This window comes from Thermobia domestica, chromosome 3 (genome assembly GCF_964235325.1).
Source record: "Thermobia domestica chromosome 3, izTheDome1.hap1.1, whole genome shotgun sequence".
NCBI lineage: Eukaryota > Metazoa > Arthropoda > Insecta > Zygentoma > Lepismatidae > Thermobia > Thermobia domestica.
In genome coordinates this window covers 33,526,237-33,552,580 of record NC_137456.1, presented here as the reverse complement: position 1 = coordinate 33,552,580, position 26,344 = coordinate 33,526,237, and positions in this window count along the sequence as shown.

The following is a 26,344-nucleotide window of genomic DNA, read 5'->3' as shown; positions in this document are numbered from 1 at the left end:
TTGGCGCGAGCCAATAAAAGCGAAGTACGAATATTCAGATTTACACCTGCTCCTGTTCGCTAATACAGACAATTGCAGACGATTTCCCTTAACGAATGCAACAATCGAGAGGAACCTTTCGATTGTACAAACCTCTCGCTAAGCAATCGAAACAATCTACAAGCGGAACCTCTCGATAAGGAACCTTTCGATTGTTAGAACCTCTCGCAATTGCGCATCACTACTTCGTTGTTTGTCTTGTCGTAGACCATTATCGGTCAAATAGGTAGGTGCACCGGCTCACTAGTTACATGTGCTACTAATACAGAAATGGTCAAATGTGTACCTCAAATGAGGCGTTTACACTTAGTCGATTTGCGTTCGATTCACTTGAATTAACGCCACTTTCAACTTAATCGACCGTGTAAACGGGAATTCAACTTAATTGCTTGTTGATCGAAAGCGACTAATCGACTGGCAACTGAATTGAAAGACGTGGTCGATTCGATCAGATTGCCTAGCGAATGCGACTAGATTGCCGAGTGTAAACACCTGATTCCAAAACATTTTCAAGGGATAGTAAAAGTGTCCGGCATGCGGTAATGCTTTTTTAAATTCAATTACTTCTATAATTATATGAGAAAAATGAATGTTTATGAAATACAAAAAATACTCTTTAAAAAAATATTGCTACTAGAGGAACAGCACTAGATTTATTCATCAAATCAATTTTTAAAAAATCACAACTGCTGATCTAGTAATAAAATTAAAAATATTAAAATGCTTCGAAAAGGTCATGTGCAGGTGTGGAAGATATACCCAAACAAAAGATAGCTTGGTTCATGAAGCTGATCGTTTTTACGCTAGATTATATAAGCTTCATTAGAACGTACAGTTCTACTTTTGCTGCACCACTAGAAAGAATTGTTGAAAAATTATAAATGTTTCACTGATATGCTTCTTATTCTTACATAAAAAGTTACCAGTGGGCACCATGAAAATACCTCACTTGGCATAGATAAAATCCAAAAGAGTCACAAGAAGTAATTGCTGAAAAATTACAATTCTTTTACGATTTGCGTATAAATACGGCCTCCGGGTGCATAGAATAAAACCTACAGTTAAAATGCAAACCAATCTTTCCTAGGTGGCCAATGAAAGAAAAATACTATTTAACGGAGTCAGACAGGACGAAGCTAATGGGTCCGCGTAGTAGCGCGAGAGGGGGAAAGTCCGAAGAGACCAGGAGCGCCAGCGATGGTAGGTGTGCGCGCAACCGAAGGTAGTAGAAAAAAGTTGATTTTGGCAATGATACGAGTTTCAATAGCACTTGTTATGGTTTCATACTAGTAACGCTGCACTTGTAAACATAAAATAAAGGTCCTGTACACTGTGCAGAAATATGCCACAGGTGGAAAATAGCATCCAATAGAGCCATCTTTCATACGCACTCATTTATTTTATCCATCGTAAAGCACTTGTAATTATTTTACACTAGAAACCTTACACCTGTAAACCTAAAATATAGATGTATTACTTTGTATTTAATTCTGATGCCTGCAGAAATTTGCTCCTTATAAACATGTTTGTTTTTTTTTTTTTTTTCATGCAAAGTATTGAATTCTGTCTGTAAATCTTCGAAAATGGAATGCACCAAAACAAAACCTGCAGCCGTTAGCAAAGTGGTAAGTGTTATGTTTCGACCTGTTAAAAGTAATCTAGTATTTTGTGCTAAGCAAAGGTTTTGCTGCTCCTAGTCTGTGCGCTTTAAATACCATTCTTGCTTTACCTTCAGTCTGAGCGGCCCCGGGTTCGAATCCCGGTGGGGGCACTCGATCGAAAAACTATAAAAAGCTTTTTAATGCGAACCATCCTGAAAGATGTTTCCTTATTCACACTAGGCAAACGCCGGGGTTGTACCTAACATAGATTCTAGACCATTTCCTTCCTTCCTCAATTCTTTCTTTCTACCCTTTCAGTGTGCTCGCCGACGGACGTCATCCCTCAAAAACGTGACGGGCTAACATTCCCTTTGATGCGAAAGCCCAGAAATCTTAATCCTAAATCTAAATTCTCGCTTTTAGTAGCTACCTAACTCAAGTTGGTTAGTGCTTTTTGTAGCTATTTACTGTTAGCTTTTATAGCACTTCTCTATACTTGTACCGATAACAGCTAAGCCTTTTTAAAGTAAATCTGCATCCAGTAATGCAAGTCCGCCCTTCTGCAAGAGTAAAACTGCCGTTGAAAGACATGGATACATTACTAATAAGACTCCAACTGACCGAAACAGTATATATATATTTTAAAATTATATATTTGTGTTATAGTTTCGGCTATGTAACATAACCTTCCTCATTATAATGGATACTTAGATAATATAGATAATGGTTACATTATGATTCTAAGTATGTGTACCTAAACTAGGACTGCACGGTTTCCACTTACTAATGACTATCCTAGTAAAGAACTTGTCAATTTTACGAGATAATATTAATTAAAAAATCATATTTTTCATTATTTAATGATTTTCTAATACATTGTATAGTGCAAGTTTATAATAGACCGTCATAAAAATGGAAATTTTATGGTGAAAAAAGAGTTGGCTATAGATAAAAGTAGTTTAATATGATATTGATTTCCACTGGTGGAACATTTTTGCAAAATGAAGGTAAGCAGTATTTTATGTTAACAAGTGGTATACTGCGGTTATGATAAGTGACTCCATATGAAAGACGACTGTGTAATATATTAATTTCACCAGCGGAGTCTTTCTCTATAATATAGGAAAGTATATTTATGTTTACAAGTTTAGAGTTATTACTGTGGAACCATGACAAGTGCTTAAACCTACACAAAGATTCTCTACTGAAAATTCTTTTATCAAAGTACACGTATACTATGCTTCTAAATACTGTTCTTAATATAAATTCCCTTATCCAACACAATTTTCTTTTCTTTTTTCTTGTCACTGCTATTTAATTTCGTCCCTTACTCCTTCTGCTATAACACCGCAAATTGTACCAATTACTTTTTGCTTGGACATCTTTAAATTGCCAGTCGATTTCGAATCGACCAGAGGAGAGCGAGTCGACAAGCAGCATTCAATTTCGGTTGAAACAATTGAACACATCCATCGATCTGATTCGGCCTAGTTGCTTCGATTTAGTCGCAAAGGCAACGAGTCGATTTAGTCGTGCGACTAAATCGACCAAGTGTAAACGCCCCAAAACAGAGGATTTAGGATTCAAAAGCAAAATAGAATAAAATACAGGACACAATTTGGGAAAAGGACACAAGTCAGGAAAAGAGTCAAAATCAGGAAAAAGTCAAAATCGGGAAGGAAGTTCACACAGGGAAGGAGGGCAAAAAGGCAAGATGAAAAGGCAAAAAGGTAGAGGAAAGTGGGAAGTATAAAATGAAAATAGAAAGAGTGTAAGAAAAAGGGGATGTATGTAAGTGTAAATGGAACAGAAAGTGTAAGTGTAGTGTTTGTGTATCACAGGACCCACTAAATCTCCTTCCTCACGGAGAACCTCCAGCCACAAAGCACTCACTACTACAGCCACTGTCGAACTCCCCTTCGTTGTTTGCTTCAACGAGCCTTATTCAGTGCTAGTAGATGCCCGTTAGAAAACTTCCCTCGGCTTCACAAAATTTTCCCTAGCTTTTAGAAATAGGGTGATAAGTTTTTTTTTTTACTTGAACTACCAACTAAAGTTGTTTCATTGATTCCTTCTATGCTTATATTTTTTACTTTTCCCTTCAATCTTGTTTTTACAAAGTACATTACCCACAACACTGGATGCAAATTATGATACTGTTTTGTATTCTATTGTCTTTATTTTCGTCCATTTTTCTTACATTCTGCACTGTATTACAATGCATTTTAAGTGGACACGTTATTTATATATTTACTTTTGTATTTACACAAGTAAACAGACAATAATAATAAAAATTGCAAACACTAATTCATTGTCATACCTTACATTTTCCATGTTATAATTATTAACAATAAAATTATAATAAGTAGAGCAATCCAAAAGCATAAAAAGCAAAAGGTCGAGCCTCCAATGTTTCTGAATGAGATGCTGAATTCGAATGAGAACGTGAACTGCGAATTCATGTGCCTCTACTACTTCCAAAGCTTTGTGAGTGCGAATCAAGTTCAATGTCTTTTTCAAACCTTCAATGTGAAATATTTTTGCGTGAAAGTTCGTACCTTAAAGTCTTCAGAGCCTAATTAATAATAACATCTATTAATTCCTTTTGTGTGCAAAATAGAGTGAATTTCGCTCCCGTTATTATTATGCTTCACTGGTAAACGCTACTATTTTAACTTTAAAATAAATTAACTAAATAAAATTAGAGATTACAGAATCAAAATACTATATTTTCTCCATGTGTAAAGAAACCCGTTATTGCTATTTCAAGTATATTTGTCAATAATTACATTATTACATGTATTTGTAAAACCATTCTTTAAAGAACAAAAAGGACATGTACATTGAATAGAATGTTGTGGTTTCTGTATTAATTAAATCTTTACATTTTAAAGACAAAATAAACAAAAATATACATATATTCCACTCCAACTTTCTTACTTACATCAGCCAATGTTCTGTTCGCGAAGCGTCGTTTGTTCTAATCTGCACGAGCTTGGATCCAAAATGGAACTTTATCAAAAATAAAACAATGTATTAAAGCATAAACATTTATTTCCAACATTATTTTTATTTTATTTTAATATCCGCAACTCGTAACGCCGTCTAATTTCACGCAAATCAAACTTTTTCTCTCACGTAGATCTAAATTCCTCTGCAGACGACTCTCCATTCGCACGAATTTAGACGAACAATCCCAGCACGTTGGGATAGTTCGCATTCACAACTTTTTGTCGGTTTTCGCAGGTCGGAACTAGTAGAGGCAAAAATATTTATTTACACGTACAGGGAAATTCGCATTCGCCTTCACATTCACATTCGAAGGCAATGGATGCGCGGCCTAAAAGCAACTTACAATAATGGTTTTTACCTTTAACGTGATTGTGGTTGTCTAAGGATACAGAAGAAACCAATTTTAAAAGCATAGTTTTAGAAAATAAAGCATAATTTAAAGTATATAGCACAATTCTTGGAAAGTTCTGTTTAACTGAAAGTTTACCATACTGTATTAATATTTATAAGACCAATATTTATAATGCAAAATCATTGAGACAATAACAATGCAAGAATGAAAAGCTTCTTCTTATTTCTGTGAACTTTTCGGTGTAATCCTTTAATGTAGAGAGAAGAAGAAAGCAAAAGAAGAAACTTTCCGCCAACAATGAATAGTATACAAGAACCCCACACTATATTGTTATGTGTACTTCTTGAAATTGAGCACTTTCTGCACTTTTTCTTTCTATCTTTTAATTTTCCTTTTTCTATATATGTACCTCTAGGGCGCACACAAGTGTATCGAATCGAGTAATGTATATCTTGTTACAGTGCATGAAGTAGAAAGTTCATTAAATATGAAAGAAGCTGCTTGCATAAAATATTTAAAAATAGATCAAGATATATAGAATATTTAATGTATAGTAAATATTTTACATCATACACGAGTAATGTAAAACAATTATTGAAACTAACAATAAAGCGTAATAAAGCATAATTTGGGAAAAATAAAGCATAATTAAAAAAAGAATAAAGCATAATGTGGGTTGCTCTAATAATAAGTGTTGTATGAAGAAATGCAGTGTATGAAGAAATTCTTGCACACAGTGACGATGTCAGACGGGGGACAAGGGGAGAGCGCTCCAGGTGACTACTTCTGCCCACCCTCCCCCGACTTCTACATTCCGCACATGGTATTTTTGGCGTCAGCATCATAACCAATCCCATTGTCAAATTGATCTATCCATGCGTTTACTATGTGGCAGATTAATGCTCAAACTTTCTTGTTTGAATATCTGGTTTTCTAATTTAGCGCTTTTCCCGGTAAATTTTAGATGTAGTTCTTTCCTACGATTTTTTTTAACTTCAGCACTGAAAGTAGGAAACAAGGTAGATTCGATTTAGCTGGTAACGGAACTTTCATTGTGTCTAACAAATAGCAATTGCAGAGTTGGTTGACTTGTTTTCTTCGTATTGGATCAACTTCGTTTTATACATTAAACAGCTTGGTGTGTATTTATCGAGGTTTGAAATTTTCGGTTGCACATTTTGTTTTATTTAGAGATTTTATACTTTTTTTCTGAAACTTTATTCTCAGCATTCAGTATTCACAGGATGGGATTATAATAGCTTAATTTGCGAGTACAAGGATTTACTTTTGGGAAGAGATATATAGAGATGTGCTTTCCCTTATTGCAAATTATAATAATAGTAAGTGTATGAAATTAAATTGATTAACTCCTAATAAAATGTATTGTCAGAGTGTTGATCTTTTTGTTAGTAATTGTTATTAATTAGTGCTCTCCTTAAATATTTTGCTTCAAAACAATGAGGTGACGTCTACCATTTTGAGTAGAAATGTACGAAAACCTGCTGAAAAATTCGTAGCCCAACCCACAAGGAGTGCATATGGAATGGTGAAATATTAGTACTTCTAAATACTTCCCGAAAGATTCAATAAGCTTCTTTGTATTATCTGTCAGGAAAGTAAATGTACACCTGTTTTTTGAGTCTGGCATTTGTGCGCTCCATCCAAGAAGAGTATGAGAATTAAATCAAACAAATGTTTACTGAGGGACAAGAAGAAAAGTCTAATCTGAATACGACATTGAAGAGGGGCACAAGCTGTGAATACGAATAGTGCATAATGTAAATAAAGGGCGACACTGAAGGAGAAAGCCAGAAACAGCTGCTAAACGGAGAAAAAAGAGTAAAAATTGTTGAAGTGGGAACATAAAATACAAATACAACAAATATGCCAACAACTAAGCGATTACCAAGTAGCGAACATGGTGTAGTGGTTAACGCGCTAGATCACAAATCCAAAGAACGGTGGCTCGAATCCGCCCCAAGTATTATGTTTTTATTTATTTAATAATGCATAAAGCACATGTAAGGTGGTAAAAGAGGGAGTATTACCCGTTTAATAAGTTAAGTGAAAACGAGTTTAAAATTTCGGTGAAATTTATTAGAGAAGTGAGACAATAAAAATGAGGAAGCAAGTATATTTAATCAGGGGCTGTATCAGAGGGTGGTGATCTGAAAAACTATAAATCTACCCGAATTTCGCCCATGTGAGTCTCTACGATAGGCACATTTCTTCAGAAATGTGCATATGCGCAGAGAGAGAGAGAGATTCTCCCGGAACTGAGAGTGTGATGCTTCCATTCAAGTCAACGAGATGACAAATAGACGCTTACATAATAAGAATGCCGAATACAAACAGCCATAAAACAGCAAAGCAATAATTGCAAGCGTTGTCACCTAAGGTTCCAAGATCCGAACAACATATCACCAATATCCCGTATGCCAAAATATTGTGACTTACACAACTCCCCTTCTCCCCAAATGAAAACAATCACAAGTTTTGGGATGAGGGACCATATTGAGACTACATATAAGACCGTACTTAAACTATATAAGTAGAATTTTAGCAGAGTCGTATTCAGTTATTTTTTTCCACAACCAGTTCTATTGATGTTCAAAACAGCAAAAGTACTATATTTGTTAACGACAAAGCGAAGTTATTGCAACACTATGTTACACAGCGAATCATGCATATTAATCACGTGAGCTATGCAGTGGCTAGCCACCGAGGCACGCTGAATAACGCCTGAAGGAAGCAGCGAGGACAGATACCGTAACAGTGAACGGAACAAGCAATGCATTACAGAGATTTCAAGAGAAAAAAGAAAGATAATGCTGTAGTTCTAACTTCCATTTCCCCATCAAAGTTACATGCATAGACTATTATACAATTCCATTACACTTAATCCAGAGCCTTCAAACAACTTTGTTCTACGAAGGGAAACGTAGAACACTACACTTCTAGATATACCAATCATAGATAGTTAAGTAGTAATAGATGAATGGAATTAACACCACATAATAACGATTGTCTAAATATACACTGGTTTCAAACAATTAGACACATGCAAACATTCACAACACCATTATAACATATCATATGTTAATTCCACTTCAGAAGTGGTAGAATGAAAACCGTAGACTAACCGTGGAATGAAAACAGTAGAAAATAGAATGATTTTTTAAAAAATTACAATTATGAACACAAGTTAGTGAATGGAACAATGACGGCCAATTGAAAGATGATCCGAGGTCGTATTTCGAGAAATAACTTGATAATGAGTTGAAAACAGAATTTAACCCTTAATACCGCAAGGTGTGTCCAATGGACACATTGCTTTGAATTTTTGGAAGCTGTATCTCTATTATTTTTAAAATTTTCTTCCCCTTCTAGATGTGCCTCTAACTACTCAATAGCATTATATTACCAATGTAAGTTCGTTCTAGGTGCTGATTCTTGTTGCATAAGGCGGGATTAATACTTTTAGTTCGTCAATGCCGCAAGATGTATTGATTAAATATTAATGTATTTAAAATGTATTGAATAAATGTATTTTCAAAATTTTTGAATCAATTTTAAGACGTTTTATCATCCCCTCGTTCTTACTTGCGTTCTTCTTTCGTGTTTACTTTCTTTCTCCATCTCTTTTTCGATATTTATGTTCATAAAATTTAGTAAAGTATCTCTTGTATGTAGTTGCATTCTTGACAGATGTGGCTGGCAATATTGTTATGCGCCTTTAGTAGTTCATTTGTTTTCCCTTGCTTTTGTGTTGTTGAATGTTGTTCCAGATTATTTATCTTTTGAAATATTTTCCTTTGTGTTTGTGAGTATACTTTATGTATAAATATAGCAAAAAGAAAATTGAATGATAAATAAATAGAACAAATATTTCCTGATGATGAATCTGTTCAGATTAAAGTATAAACTCAGATGGAGAATTGCTATTCGATGAAACACTTGAAAGTGATTTGAGTGAGGCAGATCACGTCAGTAATGCAAGTGAACATGAAGATCAAGAAAGTGCTTCGGATAGTGATAATGACATTCAAGTACCTTCTCGTTCAAGTGAAAGTGGATATGTAAGTAACAATGGGACCCGTTGGAATAAGGACGTTCCAACTTCTACCAAAATAAAAGCTCGAAATATTGTTAGAGGCAGTTGCAATAAAGTAGTTTTTCCTGCTAACTGTGAAATAAAGGCACCTGAAGATGTTTTCCACTTATTCGTTGGGGATGATATTATAAGTTATATTGTTACAAACACAAATGCAAAAGCTAATCGGGTCTATAAGGAAAAGAGAGGGAAAAGGTGTGGAACATGTGTGATTCTAAAGAAGTTTTAGGATTTATTAGACTTCTTATTACTGCTGGTCATCTGAAATGGAAAAACATAACGTCCCTATGGAATAAGAAGTACGGTCCACCATCATTCCACGCCACTATGAGTTATAATAGATTAATTGACCTACTGTCTTTCTTCAGGTTTGATGATAAAACTACTAGATCGGAAAGAAGGAAGAAGGACAAACTTGCTCCGATTAGAGACATTTGGGAAAAGATTTCCAAAAACTTAACAAAATATTATCTTCCTGGTAGTTGTCTAACAGTCGACGAACAGCTTGTTCCCTTTAGAGGTCATTGTCCTTTCAAGCAATACATGCCGTCAAAGCCGGATAAGTACGGTATGAAAGTGTGGTGGATATGTGACTCCAAAACCCATTATCCTTTGAAAGGTATACCGTAGTTAGGCAAATAAGGAAGAAAAAGAGCAAATAAGTTAGCTACAGAAGTAGTTTTATCCTTAGCGGAACCATATTATCGAACTAACAGAAATATAACTTGTGACTTTTTTTTACAGACATGGAACTCGGAAAAAACACTGTCTAACAATAGTAGGCACTGTGAGAAAAAAACAATCCATTTGTTCCTGAAGAATTCAAACCAAGCAAGAACAGGGTTGAACAATGATCTATCTTCGGGTTTACAAGTGATTTCACATTAGTGTCCTATTGCTCGAAACCGAAAATGTCTGTTATTCTTTTGTCAAGCATGCACAACACTGACGATATAATTGTTGATAAAGAAAATAAGCCAGAAATAATACTGTATTATAATGAAACAAAAGGCGGCATTGATAGTTTAGATCAATTATTACACTGCTACTCCTGCAAAGGGAAAACCAATCGATTGCCTCTAGCATTCTCCATGAATCTTCTGGATGTATCTGCTGTTGCCGCCTATGTTGTGTGGTTGAATATCAATCCTCAGCGGAACATCAGAAAAGCGAACTCGAGACGACATATGTATCTTGCGGAGTTGGCGGAATCCTTGATTCTCCCTCAAATCCATCAAAGAAGAAAAGTAGGACTTCAGCGACCTGTTCTTACTTCAATCGACGTGACACGTGATGCTTCGGCAGCTCAGTCAAGTGTATCATCCACAGGTGTTGGCACAATCAAATCTAAGTCGAAGGGATGTTACATCTGTAACCCCAAAAAGTGCAGAATGCAGAGATAAGTGTGTGATATTTGCAAGAAATAGGTCTGCTCTGAGTAGTCAAGTGCTATCAGAAAGTGTCTGAAATGCTCCATGGGTAACTCTTAAGGGGAAATATAAAAAAAAATGTAATGTCAATGATATATCCAAACATACGTACTAAGAAAATATTAAATATTTTCAAAGTATTTCAAATGAGTCGCTTATCCTACTTTAGATACTTGAGGATGGAAACCCTGAACAATATATATTTTTGTCTTGTATTACGATGTAGAATGTAGTGATGTTAAATGTGTGAAATGTTGAATGTTTTGTCAACAATACCAAACGAGTTTATGAAGAAAACATTAGTGTTTAGTTTTTTCAAAGTAGTTGTTTATCTTTGGTGGTACAAAGAGATGGAAACACTGAATATTATATATATTATTTCTTATATTACGGTATTTTGATGTTCAATGTACAACTTAATCCATGTTATGTCACCAATACAAAAATATATCTATGAAGAATACATTTGTCTTTACTTTTACAAATTTGTTGTCGCTTATCTTTCGTAATGCAAAGGGGTTGGAAACAGTGAATATTACATATTTGGCTTATGATAGAATTTATTGATTTTAAATACACATTTCTACAAAATTGCAGTTAAGAAAAAATAAAATATTAAAGTATTGAAAACGAAATGAGGTGACAAATCGCAATGTATCCATTGGACACACCTTGCGGTTTTGTGTAACTGAAATATCTTGCGGTGTTAAGGGTTAATAAAAGGAGTGGTTATTGTGCGCTAGACACAACATGGTTGCCTGTTTCGTCTCGTCATGTTAAAATGTCCTGTTTTAGAGAGGCGACAAAAATCATGTGTTTCGTCTTGTGCAGTGGCGGATCTAGCTCGGGGGCGGGGGCCTAGGGAGGCTGAGGGGCCTAGGCCCCTTATCTGCAGATTGATGAAAATAATTTAAGCTACTATTTATATAGTTTTGAAAATTTATAGTAAGGTCATGATATACTTATCATAGTATAAATTCAGGAAGCCCCTAGTTTTAACCATCTAGATCCGCCACTGGTTTCGTGGCTATCCCGGTGTCGTCTCGTGTTTCCGAAACGATACAAATTGTTAGCTAGTCTCCTTTCGTCTAATTTTCTTTCGTAAACCTCATAATAATAGAAGTAAAATTGGAGGCCATGCGGCTTCGAAGTATAACGAAGTTTACAAGTTAGAATTGATAATCGGACAAGAGAGGGCTATGGAATGATTTCAAAACATTTAAAACACGACGAGTCCAGACAAGGACCTGTCACGTCTCGTCTTGGGAAACGAGACGAGGCATACGCTTTGTCTCGTCTCGTCTCGGATTTAACAAAGCATATATTGTCTTGTCCATACTGAATTGGAAGCCTCTCACCAGAGGTGAAGTAGATCGTGGGCCGTAGTTCAACAGAACGTGGTCCACTGCAACCCACCATCCGCCATGACCTACCATAACATACATACCCACTACGATCCACCGACACACTCTACTTAGTGCATCCCGTTGACCCACGACCCTGTAACCGACTTACACATCTTGACTCACATGTCTCACTAGACACAAGACCTACTTCAATTCTGGTCTTCTCATGCAACATCCTAAGCTAAATATTGCTAAGTTCAGCCCTGATGTTTGGAACAAACCGGTTATGTTCCTGTAATGATATTTCCACCAAAGTGCATGCCTAAGTTAATTTATTCGATGATCTGGAAACAATTTAGTGTCCATTAATAAACTAAATAACATACAATTTAGTAAAATTACAGAAATGAAATCGTATTATACAGTAACTTCGCCGTGCAAGTTCAATAGTATAATAATAATAATAATAATAATAATAATAATAATAATAATAATAATAATAATAATAATAGTAATAATAATAATAATAATAATAACTTTTCATTGATCCTGCGCGAAAAGCGAAAATTAAACCAATCAAATGTGTAGTCAAGGTAAGGAGAAAAGCCTAAACTGAATAAGACATTGAAGCGGGTCACAAGCTGGAAAAAACAATAGTGCATGATGTAAATAAAGGACGACTCCGAAAGAGAAATATAGAAACAGCAGGTAAACGGAGAGAAGAGTAGAAATTGTTGAAGTGGAAACACAAAATACAAATACGAATAGGGATGAGCACAATTCGAGCCAAAATTCGACTCGACTCGAGTTCAATTCAAGTCGAGTCAAAGGTAATTTTCTTGAGTTGAGTTCTGAGCCAAGTCGCTGTTTTCGAGGTCGAGTTTAGAGTTGAGTAGAGTTTGATAATGGCTCGCTCGCTCGTTCAGCTCGTTTTAACTCGTTTTGAAATAATGGCCTGATTAGACTGGAAAGTGAAAGCAATGAGAAATGTAAGCAGTAATGTGAAATACTTTTAGTGTTGCTCACGACAGGGATGCATCTCGTCTCGTAAGTGCATCTCGTGGGGCAATTTTAGTGTATCTCGTCTCGTCTGGATAACGAGAGGACAAGAGTTTTTTTATTACGAGACAGAATCAAATGTCGTGATCACCAATATAAGTATATACTGTAGTTCTTATAATCAAGGCTGAGACCTGCACGGTCGAATTCTTGACCCCAAGCAGAAGACCAACCCGGGTAGTGATATCAACCGGCTCGGCTCGTATCAACTGAGCGAACAGCTCGAGTCGGTTCGGTTGAGATGAGCCATCAGCTCGGCCCAATTGAGCCGATGACCTGAGACGGTTGGGATTGTCACCTACCCTTCTCATGTGAACCGCTTCGAGCCAGCTAAGTTGAAACTAGTCCATCAGCACGACTCGAATCAGCTCAACTAAGCCGATGGCTCAAATCCGCTCGGTTGGGTGAGCTGTTGGCTCGGCTCACTTCTCGGTTCGATTCGGTAGTGAACGAGCTGTAAGCCTAGCCGCTCGAGCCTAAACCCGGTCCCAGCTGTTTTGAACATGCTTGACTGAAGCCTATAACTTTTAACATTTTTTGGCTCGAGCCCAAATACTTGCCCCTTCGGACTCAGACCCAGAACGTGACCGATGTCGTTGCCTCCTGAAGTCTTCTCGACGACGAAGATCGACAGTCAATTAGCTTTTACGATTCAGATGCAAACCACATATCTTTTAAGGATTATACACGGTGTTGATATAATAATAATAATAGTAATAATAATAATAATAATAATAATAATAATAATAATAAGAAGAAGAAGAAGAAGAAGAAGAAGAAGAAGAATAAGAATGGCATTAAAAGTTTTAAACTTGCCCTAAAATTTGGCAAAACTTACTTAAAAGTAGAGATTTAGGGGAAAGGGTTCCGTACCTTCAAGACACCTCTGCAACTGCAAACATTTTAAACTACAGCATTCCACTGAAGTTTCATATAGAAAGTATTTTACTGCATGTTTAAGGAAAATAACTGTAATAAAAATAACTGAATATCACGCAACAGTAAGGCATATAATAAACTATTTTTAGGATATGCAGAAGTAAATATAAAAGCTTTGCTACAAAAATACCTACATAGATTATAGTTCAATGAGCTCTGAAATACAATGTAACGAAATAGCCTATGAGATTCAGTCTGCAGAGCAATGAATCTCATGGACATACAGTATTTCGAGAATCCAGACAAGACGGGAAATGTTTACGATACTTTTCGTCTCATCTCGATTCTCATCTATAAATCGAGACGAAAATTTTGAGATAGCCTTGTCCCGTCTCGAATGTAAAATGTTATTTTTCATGTTATTTTGTTTGTTTTAGAAACGAGATGAGAAATTCCTCTTGTCGTGGGCAACATTAAACCAAACCAAAATATTATTTCCCAATGTCACGTTTCTGCTTGTATTGGTATGACCGGAGCGATACTTAGCTGCTAGCTTTTAATCATCTAGGAGATAAAAATAATTATTATTACTTTATTATTATTACTATTATTATTCTTGAAGATTTGATGCTTCAAGTATTGAAACATCCGAGTATTCAAATATCTGAAGATAATAAAACTGTCATCGCCGATCAATCGCCATCAAAAATCCTAAAGTAAAAAAAACGATGTGGATTTGCACAAGCACCTTGACCACTGAACCGCGATCGCTACGCGGTAAACGATTCGTCTTTAGTCTGGTTATGTTAGGTTTTGTTTGTCTCCGCTTGCAAACTTGTGTGTTATATTTCTTCGATTCAAAGTGTCTTTCGTATTTCTCTTATGATGTCGGAAAAGTTTACATTAATAATTAGAGTTGTTTTTAAGTCATTGGTTCACAAGTTTGTTTTTTTCCCCACATGAAACTACAGATATGACAGATTGAATTCTCATACTCTCCATTTCTTTCAAAGCAGTCGCCATTACCTGGTGAAAGACTTATTTCCGCCACGATTCATATTAAACAAAATAAATTTATTTTTCGAAAGCGGAACTTTCACTTTCCGGATTTCGGAAAATTATGGAATTCAGTTAAACTCCAGAATTCAGAAGAATTCCGGAACTCGGAAAGAATCCGGAATTTACAAAATTCCGGAATAGTGAAAACCTCTGGATTTCGAAAAAATTCCGGATTTTCCCGAATTCCGGAATTATTCCAAAATCGGAATTTTCCGAATTCCGGAATTTGTCCGGTTTTACTTTCGAGAGTCCGGAAAGTGAAAATTAAGGAATTGGCCATCCCTAGTTTATACACAACCTTTCAGAACACTAAGCTAGTAGTTGTCTAGAAAGAAAGAAGTAATGCAAAGCATTTTGTGTCCTGCAATACGTCATGTATTAAAATCCGACAGGAGTTTCAGTATCTAACCAGAAATTGCACGTATCTAGCTACCGGAAGCTGAGACATGAAGAATTGTAATGTGCATTATCACTTTGTGTCTTATACAACCTTGCAAACTGCTGAATATCTAAACGGCTCTCGTTAAATCCAAGTTGTAGTACTCAAAGTTACATCCACTTCTGTCTATATGATCGTGTTACTAATGCTTACTATATGATATTATATGATAACGTTAGTAAGTCTTTCTCTGATCTCCCGTAAAGTTGCGATACGATTTACTACAGGATACAGAACGAATTATTAATTTAGCTAAGTTGTTGTATTACTACATATCTGCTTCCGCCTCCCTCAACTCTGGTCGATCTCCTTGACGCGACATATTTGCTTTTTATACCCCTTTCTTCGTTTACTGAACTAAACAGTAACTATTCTGAATTATACTACTGCGCATGCCTCGCAGATAAATATTTCTGATGCCAATAGTTTCCGTTTTGTCAAAGAAATGTTCTTTTTCTTATTCCCAGCATTACCCTTTTATTACATTATATGAAGAGCATGTAGGTCTAAATACCTTATGTATTACATAGAATGTAGGTTTAACTCTTCCAGCAAAGAAGGAGCATGTGATAATAGTATACAACCCACAGAAGTGATAGCTGGCAATACAGTGGTCGTAATCCCTAGCGTCACAGGGGGTGAGCGGTGCCCTCCCCGCTGGTCTAGAGGCTAGCACGTGCGCCTTTGGTGTATGGTGTCCCGGGGTTCGATTCCCGGCGTGAGAGCATTTGTGATTTTTATCTGTCCTCGATGTTTCTATGTTCGTGTCCCTGTCCTTGTAAGTTATTAGAAAAAGCAAGTTAAACGAGTGAAGCAAGTAAAATTAGCAATAAGTAAGTCTCTGAAACACGTTCTGTGAATCAGTTTAAAAAATGGAAAAAGCACTGGCTTTTCGCGCCGTCCATGCGAGTTCGAATCTATTTAGGCTTGATTTTTTATATATTCGAGAGAAAGTATTATATCTTTTCACTATAGGTAGTCACTTCTTTCATATTTTTCGCCGTCCTTCACAGTAACTGGCTATTCCTATTCTTTCTACGAATGATGGATCTTCTCTTTGGTTTCATGTCAAACATGCACACGTAATGAAAAGACGCTGTTGATAATAATAATAATAATAATAATAATAATAATAATAATAATAATAATAATAATAATAATAATAATAATAATAATATGAAATATTACTAGCTAACTCGTGTGTGCATTTCGACAATATAATTTTATATTATTATGTGGAAATAAGTAAAGCTGGCTGGCGCCACCCCCCTTAATTTTTTCGATGCGCTTTATGGGTCCACGGTGTCCAACGTTGGTCCCATTCCACTATCGCCTCCTGTTCTCTCTATATAAGTTATCGACATTTTGCCTAAAGAGGGCTCCGCCGTGGCCCCATGACTCCCAATGACAATGACTCTTCGTTCATTTCGCATTGAAATCGCTTATATTTCTGAGTACTATGCGTGCATACTGTCCAACGTTGCTCCCATCACTCTACAATTTTCCGTTCTCTCGATATAAATTGCTAATATTTTGTTTGTAATGGAGATATAGCGTTACGTTTGAAGAAGAATTGAGAAAGATATTGGCTTGCCACAAACAACTCCTATTATTATTATTACTATTATTATTATTACTCAGACAGCATGTTTGCTTGCCGCAAGCTTGCATGTCGCTTTTAATTGATTTTATTTCACTTTGGTTTATACACAAAAGCTTATTTCTGCTTAGCGCAAGCTGTAGTACGGCCAACCCACGCTTCACTTGTGAGACGCTTTTCTTTAGATTGAAGTAAAAAGCCAGCGCGCGTTCGACTTTCAGTTGTTTTCAAAAACCACGTGACGCTGACCTCTTAACTTTCGGCGACAAGGTATTGTTCGCGTTGTTAGCGTCTTGTTAGCATTCAGCTTGAATAAAGGACAAACTGAATTACTTTTTCTTATTCTGCCGTCTAGTACTCTAGTACTCTAGTCCCATGTACCTATAATGTCGCTCTTTATTTCCTCATATTTATTTCACTTACATTATTTCTGTCAGTGCTTTAATTATTTAATGTTTCAAAGTTGACTTGAGATTAGTTTTTACTTATTGCACATGTGTATATTTTGGGTTTTCTAAAACATGACACTCATTTGTTTAAATAAATGGTTTAAATTCATTACATAAAAACCAATAGCACTATATAAATAACTGAAAGCACCAATTCCGGTATTGTATGTGTTTTCAATAAAAAATGACAATGCTAATTACACACTGTATGAGTTACTATTAAAATGTTCCTACTTCAGATTTTTTGTAATTAATGTTTTGCTTTTGTATGAATATATGGGATACTATTTATGGGTTCAAAGATGGACTTTTATATGTAATACATATGAAGAATGCCAAGTACATTTTTTACATTTTTATACAGTGAGCACACATTTCAGTTTAACAGGGTGGGCCCTATGGTTGCCAGTCCGCCCCTCTCCATGCTAATCTATGGGGCTGGTAGATTTTCTCTGAGGTCCGGTAGAGGGTCGGTAGAACTTAGGAAATCCCCATTGTGTTTTTATTCAATCGTCGGGCGTAAGCGTTGTACACTCGTTAACGAAAGTGGATATACAGTTATATTATCAGATTCTTCAATATTAGAAAGTATAAAAGAGGGTTGCTTAAAAATGAAAACGAACGAATCAAAACGAAATTTCCACAGGAAATTACTAAAAATATTTCGGACATTACAACTTGTTACTTCGCAGGTGTGTATAGTGAAGGGGGGAAGGTCGGATAAGGGTGTAGCCAGAAAATGGAAAAGGGGGATCCAAAAAATTTAAAACTGGCGAATCAAAACAAACCTTTCACAGGAAATGAGCAAACCTATTTGGGGATTACGGCCTATTGTTTCGGAGGGAGCAGGGTAAAATCGGATAAGAAATAAAATCGCAAGAATACAAAAACGGGGGTGAGCTAAAATTGAAGACTGAGGAATCAAAACGAAACTGTCACAGCAAATGAACAGACATATATCGTGGATTACGACCTTTGTTTCCGAAGATGCATGAAATCGGATACGGTGTAGCCAGAAAATGAAAAGGGGGTGATCAAAAAATGAAAACTGACGAATCGAAACAAAACTTTCCACGCAACACACAACGTATATTAAACGTATAATAAACATTCTAACGTGTATTATACGTATATTATACATTATGTGCTGTGTAGGTTTCACAGAAAATGAGAAAACGTACTTCGCGGATTACGGCGTATAATATACGTATATTAAACGTATAATAAACATTCTAACGTGTATTAGACGTTTAATATACGTATATTATACATTATGTGCTGTGTGGGTTTCACAGAAAACGAGCAAACGTACTTCTCGGATTACGGCGTATAATATAATATATTAAACGTATAATAAACATTCTAACGTGTATTAGAAGTTTAATATACGTATATTATACATTATGTGCTGTGTGGATTTCACAGAAAACGAGCAAACATACTTCGCGGAATACGGCATATTTTTTCGGAGGGGTTGGCAGTAAAATAGCTAAGGGTGTAGCCAGAAAATGAAACAGGGGTAATCAAAAGTGGAAACTGATGAATCGAAACGATACTTTGACAGGAAATGAACAAATATACTTCGAGAATTACTGTTGTTTCGGAGGAAGGCGGAAGGGGGGGCTGAAATGAGATAAGGATGTAGCAAGAACATGAAAATGAATTATCCAAAAATGAGAACTGACGAACCTAAGTAAAACTTTTAGAAATTTATCGCGAGATCTACTGTTCGAAGAATATTGATACTACTTAACTTAGTTTAACTTTGTTCACTCCAAAGGTGGCGGCGCTCCAAGCAATTTCACGTGTGGGGCTTCAAAGCATTTGTTTTTGACTGCACTTCGATGTTTCATGTTTTGAAATTTCACTAGTTTTGAAATTTCATAATGTGATTTTAAGATATTTTTATAAATTAACAACAGCATCTTTGAGAGTGGCAGGTGAACAGGTACATAATGTCTTGAGTTTATAAACCATAACTCCGTGCCAAAAATATCGCAAATACCCAAATGACCTAACTGAAAAAGCTAAAAGGGCATTATCGTTAACAAACTAACGTAACAGATGTGTTAGTAAAAAATATGACAAACCCACAACAGTTTTACAGAGACATGTAAACCAATATAACGTGAAGTCTCAAGATCGAATACTGTAAAAAAAAAGAAAAAAGAAAAAAGAAAATACAGAGAAATGATTATTGATAAAATTGTGGAGTGTGCAGAGTAGGGTTATTCCCTACAAGAGTATGACATAACACTGATGATCAAGAGATATCTTAACAAATAAGGGATAACATTTCCAAAGTTCAAAAATAATTTGCTCGTAAGTTTCCTTCAACGTCATTACGAAAAATCTCAGATATCGATTTCGTGTGTGGCTATCCCGACGTTCCAGATGTGTTCGATTTCCATTTTGGGCAGGTAGAAAGGAAACTCTCGCAGCCAAAGCCTTACTGTAAGGGAATGATGATAATTCATGTCAGTTGCAATGCAATAGAAAAGTAACACAAAAAAAGTAATGCTTCTTCCTATTCACCCCATCTGTTAGTTGAATAGAAAAAAACAACGAGTATTTTAATTTAATATTTGCAACAGGTTCATTGCCTCAATAAAGACTGTCATTTTAGACCAAAACTTTAGTTTCATTGGCCAACTAGTTCTTAAATAATTTGGTTTAATATTGCGCAGTGCTGACCCCACGGCCATCACTCAGGTGGAAATTATCCAATTTGGGGCCACCATGGACCATAGTGTTAATGCGAATGAATCAGGGATGCTTTGGCCCAGTATTGCGTCACCTACTGAAATTTTGCTTATGCTTATTCAGGGGCCATGCTCGCTGATGCGAATGAGTCAGAGGCACCTTGGCCCGATATGACGTCATTGAATTGGGATTTTTGGATTAGAGGTTATGATGATTATTTAAATTATTAAAAACATATGCTTGATGGTTTATTACGTTATGAATTAGTACAGGTTTATGAATGCTTTTTATTTTCGTTCCCTTTTATGGCATAAAATTTGGAGATTGTATCCCTTTGCTGAGATGGACTAACACTGGTGCAAATCAAATCTTTAATTTTACATCCCACGATTATGCCGATTAGGCTAAAGGAGACGGTGACGATGAGAAATGGATGAATTGGTAGAATGAAAGTATGGGAGAAAAATGGAGTATCCCGAGTATAATGTTGCCCACCACAAACTACTTTCGCGGGGTTTGAACCAGGGATCCCATACAGCAGAGGTGAATATTCTACCACTGCGCCAACACGTCCCTTACTGGTGCGAATGAATTAGAGATATTTGGTTCGAGCTAATATGTATTTGCTTGACGTCGGGGTGACCCTACTTTACTTTTGATTATCCAATTAGGAATCCATGCTCCATAGCGTTAATGTGAATGAGTTAGAGATTATTTTGCCCGGGTTTGCATTACCTATTGAAATTTTGCTTATGCTTACTCAGGGGGCAGGGAATGCATAGTATCACTGAGGACACATAAGATCGCCTTGATTTACATCAGGAGTTGGGGGGCGTATAGGACCACGTTCCCTTTGATGAGTATAAAAATATCTATTTCGGAATTTTTTAAAACTTATCATATTATCTTTCACGAGACATTTTCGTTATACAATAGAGTACAATGGTTTACTTTTTAAATTTGGGAGTCATCGTTCCCTTTGATGAGTATTGATTTTGGAGCCTTATTACGTTATATGATTATATGGAGGCGTATTTCAAATTATTCCCTTAAATTTGATAAGTACTTCGTGATTTATTTCGTTCCGCTTCAGGGGTGAACATGGATACCTTACATGTGTTGATTACTACGTTATAGACTGCAATCGTCCCGAGTTCGATTCTTGGTGCTAGTTTCAGGAAATTTTGAATTTAACGTCCCCGCGAAAAACGATGGTAATGAGAAATCACAGGACGAAACAGGGGAAAACATGAACTTACTTGACTGAGGATTGAAGCAGGAACCTCACACATTAGAGACAAGCGCTAAGCGACCGTGCCCCATTGAGAAGTTTTAGTTTGTTGATTACTACGTTATAAACAATGTAATGGTCCCGAGTTTGATTCTTGATGCTAGTTTCAGGAAATGTTGAGTTGAACCTCCCCTCGAAGGTAATCGAAAGGATGATGATGAGAAATGATGAAATGAGAAAACCTTATAAACTTAATTGCTTGCGGATTGAAGCAGAAACCTCACACATAAGAAATAAGCGGTGAGCCACGATACCCCATTGAGAAGTTTAATTTTCTGTACGAGCAGTGTTGCGTATGAAAAGAAGACGAGCAGATTAAGTTACATTACACATTTCTGCTCGTTGTTACGCATAGAAGTTTGTTATTGTGAAATTGCAGAATGTGCTTTTACTACATTAGCATTTTTCTCAGCTGACGGACTTTTAAGGCTCTACTTTACATTTATGTCAAAGACAGTTTCGTAACATATCGATGAGTGTTACATATTTCAATCAAGTTTAAGAAAAATGAATCACGTTTTAGATGTGTTTATTTGAATGTCGTAAGAAACTAACGAGTGAACGGTATGATGTCAAGATCAAAATTACGATACTAGATGTCGTAACTATTGATGTGTAAGGAGAAGACGTGAATAATGTCACAATGAATCAGATTGTTTCCTACATCATGTTTGGGCTCATGATACATGATGAAAGCTCTGTTTTCATTGGTTCTCCGTGATTTCATTTATTAATTTCCTCGTTTCTGATTGGCTGATAGTGGTGTCACTTTATAGTTGAACAAGTTTCTGACATAAATAAAATTCTTCATTTTTATTCTTCATTCGTTCTTCATAATTTCATTTTTCAAGTCCTATTTCCACGAAGATCTTGAAATTGAGCAGGTGTACCTCTTGTGTCAGCGTGACTTTACTCCGTTCCTTGAATTTGAGGTAAGTTATTAAGAGTTTATCAACCGCGTTTCTTAATATCAAAGGAGTACTTTTGAAATATATTACGTATGAGGATAACATTGTTGTCACTGTTTTATTTTAGCATGAAATATTTAGTTTATGGAAGAATTAGTGGGAGTACTCTCACTTACTTGACCGGGGATCGAATAAGGAATCCCACACTTTAGAATTAAGCAGGAGAAGTGATGTGATTTGTTGATTTTGGTTTAGCGTCCCTTCAGTAGTGGGGCTAGGAATACAGCTTAATGTTGAATCTGAGCGGATACTGGGTGTTGAACCCGGTCCAGAGGTGTGTAACGCTAACCACTTAGCTATGAGGAAGTTCACTTTCTCAAAGTTACCATTAACGTAAACAAAATTTTAGTTTTTCAAAAAAAAACTACGCACCAACTTGTTCCCCGAAAAAAAAATTAACAGTGAGACGTGGACGTTTAGTTTAATGTGGGATCTGATCTCCCGCCGAGAATCGAATTCGAGTCTTCCTTGTTTAACCGCTTAGTTCGAAAAAGCAAGCTCATAATATTTTCTTTTCGTTTCATGTTCGTCATACGTTTAAAGTTCAGTGTGAGGGAAAAATTGCTTACTACTAAGATTCTCTCAGCACAGTTAGAAAACAATTTCATTCATTTTTTTTATCACTACAGAAACTTAGGTCAGTTACATGTTGATGTTGGTCCCGGGTTTGATTTCCAGTATGACGACAATAAAACGTTTCAGTAGTAGGACTATTTGAGATATGATAATTCTTTTAGGATTGGTCGTGTAGTCATTTTGATACCGTTAAACATGTTAGCGATCTCTGAATTTAATTTTTTAATTCGTGCTTTTTTCTCTCTCTCGTTTTTAGATATTTGTTTGTTTGCCTATTTCTTTTTGTTTTACCTTACCTTTTCCTATTTGAATATGGCTACTTCTGGCTTTACTATCTTGCGAGAAATCAATAGATATTATCGGCGTTTTAACCTTGAAGGACAAATGCTGGACATTCAAATTAATGCTCCGATCAGTGACATCGATATTGTTGAGGGGGTGAGACCTCCTTTCAACATATGTTGGATTATTTATTGGAAAATGTCGACGAATCATCGATGGTTGGATTATCTATCTTATCTCATGATGAGAAGAACAAGCCGTTGTATATATCTTTTAGGCGTGCAAGTAATTTGACATTGGAGACTTTATAGGCTTCCTTTGATCGCATCCTTCAAAGTAACGATAGTTTTCTCATGAACGAACCGTTCATTGTATATTTTGATCATGTGGATGTGCTCCGTGGTTTTGGATTAGTGCGTCGAGATCTTTTATCAAACGATGAGTTATTAAAGTGGAAGAAATACATTCTACGAGTAAAAAACACCGACAAGAAATGTTTGTCTTATGCGATTGTGATTGCTATTGGCCTAAAGAAATATAAGGATACAAATAAAAAAATGTACAGACAATATCAGGACCAGAGCAAGTGTGTTGTTTTCCCTGAGGTACATGAACTTTTGTCTCGATCTTCAGTGAATTTAGAGCATGGGGGATCCGTGAAAGAATTGCGACAATTGCAACGCTACTTCACCGATTATAAATTACCGTTTACACCAGCTTTTCTGGAGAGGATATTCAGTATGAAGGACCTGGTGGCGAAGACAAAATTCCAATCAATTTAATGTGCATCAATTCTAATTATGACATCATCACGTCATTAACGTCCGTTTTTCTACTGTGTATTATTGTGTAGCATGCTACAAAAAACCATAATAACAGCAATAGACACGTCAAGAACTGTTCGGCCATGTGTGAGAAGTGTTTGCAGAAACCGCCATGCAGTAAGACCAATATGGAGAAGCAGTGTCCAGAATGCAATCATGGATTTTATGATGAAACATGTTATACAAATCATCTGACTGTACCATACTATAAAGGCCAGCCAGTATGCAAGATGATAAAACAGTGTTCCAAATGTTTACGCATTTTTCGTTTTTCCATACAGGGGAAAGAGAACATGATTTTACATATTATTTTTAATGTATGTCGTAAACACGTTATGTCTACCCACCAATGCTACATGAAGCCTAATACGACTCAATTAAAGCCTGGAGTTCCATTAGTGTTGCATGCCAAGAAGGCTATAATTGTCTTCTATCATATCGAAGCCACACAGGATACTTTGTTTGATGAAGACACGTTTATTCATAAGCCCAATTTACTAGTGGCCCAACAAGTATGTTACAACTGTGTTCAAGATGAATATATACATCATCCGTGTGAAGTTTGTGAACTGCGGGAACATATTTTTCAAGATGATCCGATCAATGCTTTTCTTGCGTATTTACGTCAACCACGACCAAACATCAAGCTTTTTTTTTTGTTACGTAACTCTAAGGGATATGATGGTCATTTTATTCTTAAATCTTTCGTGGAAGAACATGAATTGAAACCTACTTTGATCTTGAACGGAGCAAATATTTTAAGCATGAAAGTAAATCACTTATCGTTTATTGACTCCTTAAATTTCACGTCAATGGCTTTAAGTAAATTATCCAATTCATTTCATTTACCAGCGACCAAATGATATTTTTCACACTTTTTAAATACTGCTGCAAATCAAGCGTACGTGAGAAAATTACCGGACATCCATTATTATGGTGCAGATGAAATGAAAGTGGATGAACGAGAGAAATTCATTACATGGTACAACGAACACCAGAACGATACGTTTATTTTTCAAGAAGAATTGGTGAACTATTGTGTCCATTACGTCAAAGTACTTCGAATGGCTTGTTTATCTTTCATGACCACTTTCGGACAAGAAACACACGTCAATCCTTTCCTAGAGGACATCACTTTGCCGAGTGCGTGCAATTTAGTATTTCGACGAAATTTCTTAAAACCCAATACTATTAGCATTCTTCCTGCACGAGGATACGTCGCAGAAATAATCAGCCACGGATTGCTTTGCAGTGGCTTGCCTACATGGAAGAAAAAGAGGGACATCCAATTCTAGATGCAGCAAGAGGAAAAGAAGTTTATGTTGCTGGTTTTCATCTGGACGGCTACTACCAAGATCCCGACAGTAAAGAGAAACACGTGTATGAATTTCAAGGGTGCAGATTCATGCCTGTCCTCTATGTGTCCCTACAGGCCGTGATCAGCCCATTTATGAGAACTCCGAAGAAACGATGAACTATCGCTACGAGAGAACACAGCGTAAAATCAAATTGTTACGATCCATGGGATATAAAGTACATGAAATGTGGGAATGTGAATTTCGTCAAGTGTTAAAATCCAATCCAGCATTGGCCTCTTCTTTAAGCACACATCCTTATACTAATAAAACACCATTAAATCCAAGAGACAGTTTCTATGGTGGCCGTGTTAATGCCATTAAATTGTATCACGTCGCAAATAAAAATGAAGGCGAAGAAATAAAATTCTTCTGAAGTCAATCGACAAACGATTATGTATTACAGACACAAAGACAACACTGGGCTCCCAAGTTTCAAAATTATATTGTGTATGAAAACAGGTAGTACAATTAATTCTTTGTCACAAGAGACCTAGGGTCTGAAAGAAATTCAGAGGGAGTTCAAAGGAAATTTCTATACTCATAAATAAAAGTTGTGAATTTATTGTGTATTGAACCAATGATATTTATGCTTAGATTACCCATACGCCATTGTTTTATCGATACTTTTATTTCACATTTACCAAAAAACTTGATTACGATAATAATCCTAAAAGAAAAATGCATTGTAATCATTATTTACAAGGCAATTCGAAAGACAAGCTATCCAATCCCGTAGCCCTTTAAAAAATTAAGGAAAATTTCTTCACTTCCTTTTCCCCCAAAGGGTTCACATTTATCGAAAAAATGAAATGAATTTTCTTTAGTTCAACGTCCCATGATTATGCTCTTTATGCTAGAGGAGACAGATGATTAATGAAAAGTGAAAGATTGTAAAATTAATTGTTGGGCTCTCACAGAACCACGTACAACAAAGACACATGCGCTAGCCAATAGATCAACGAA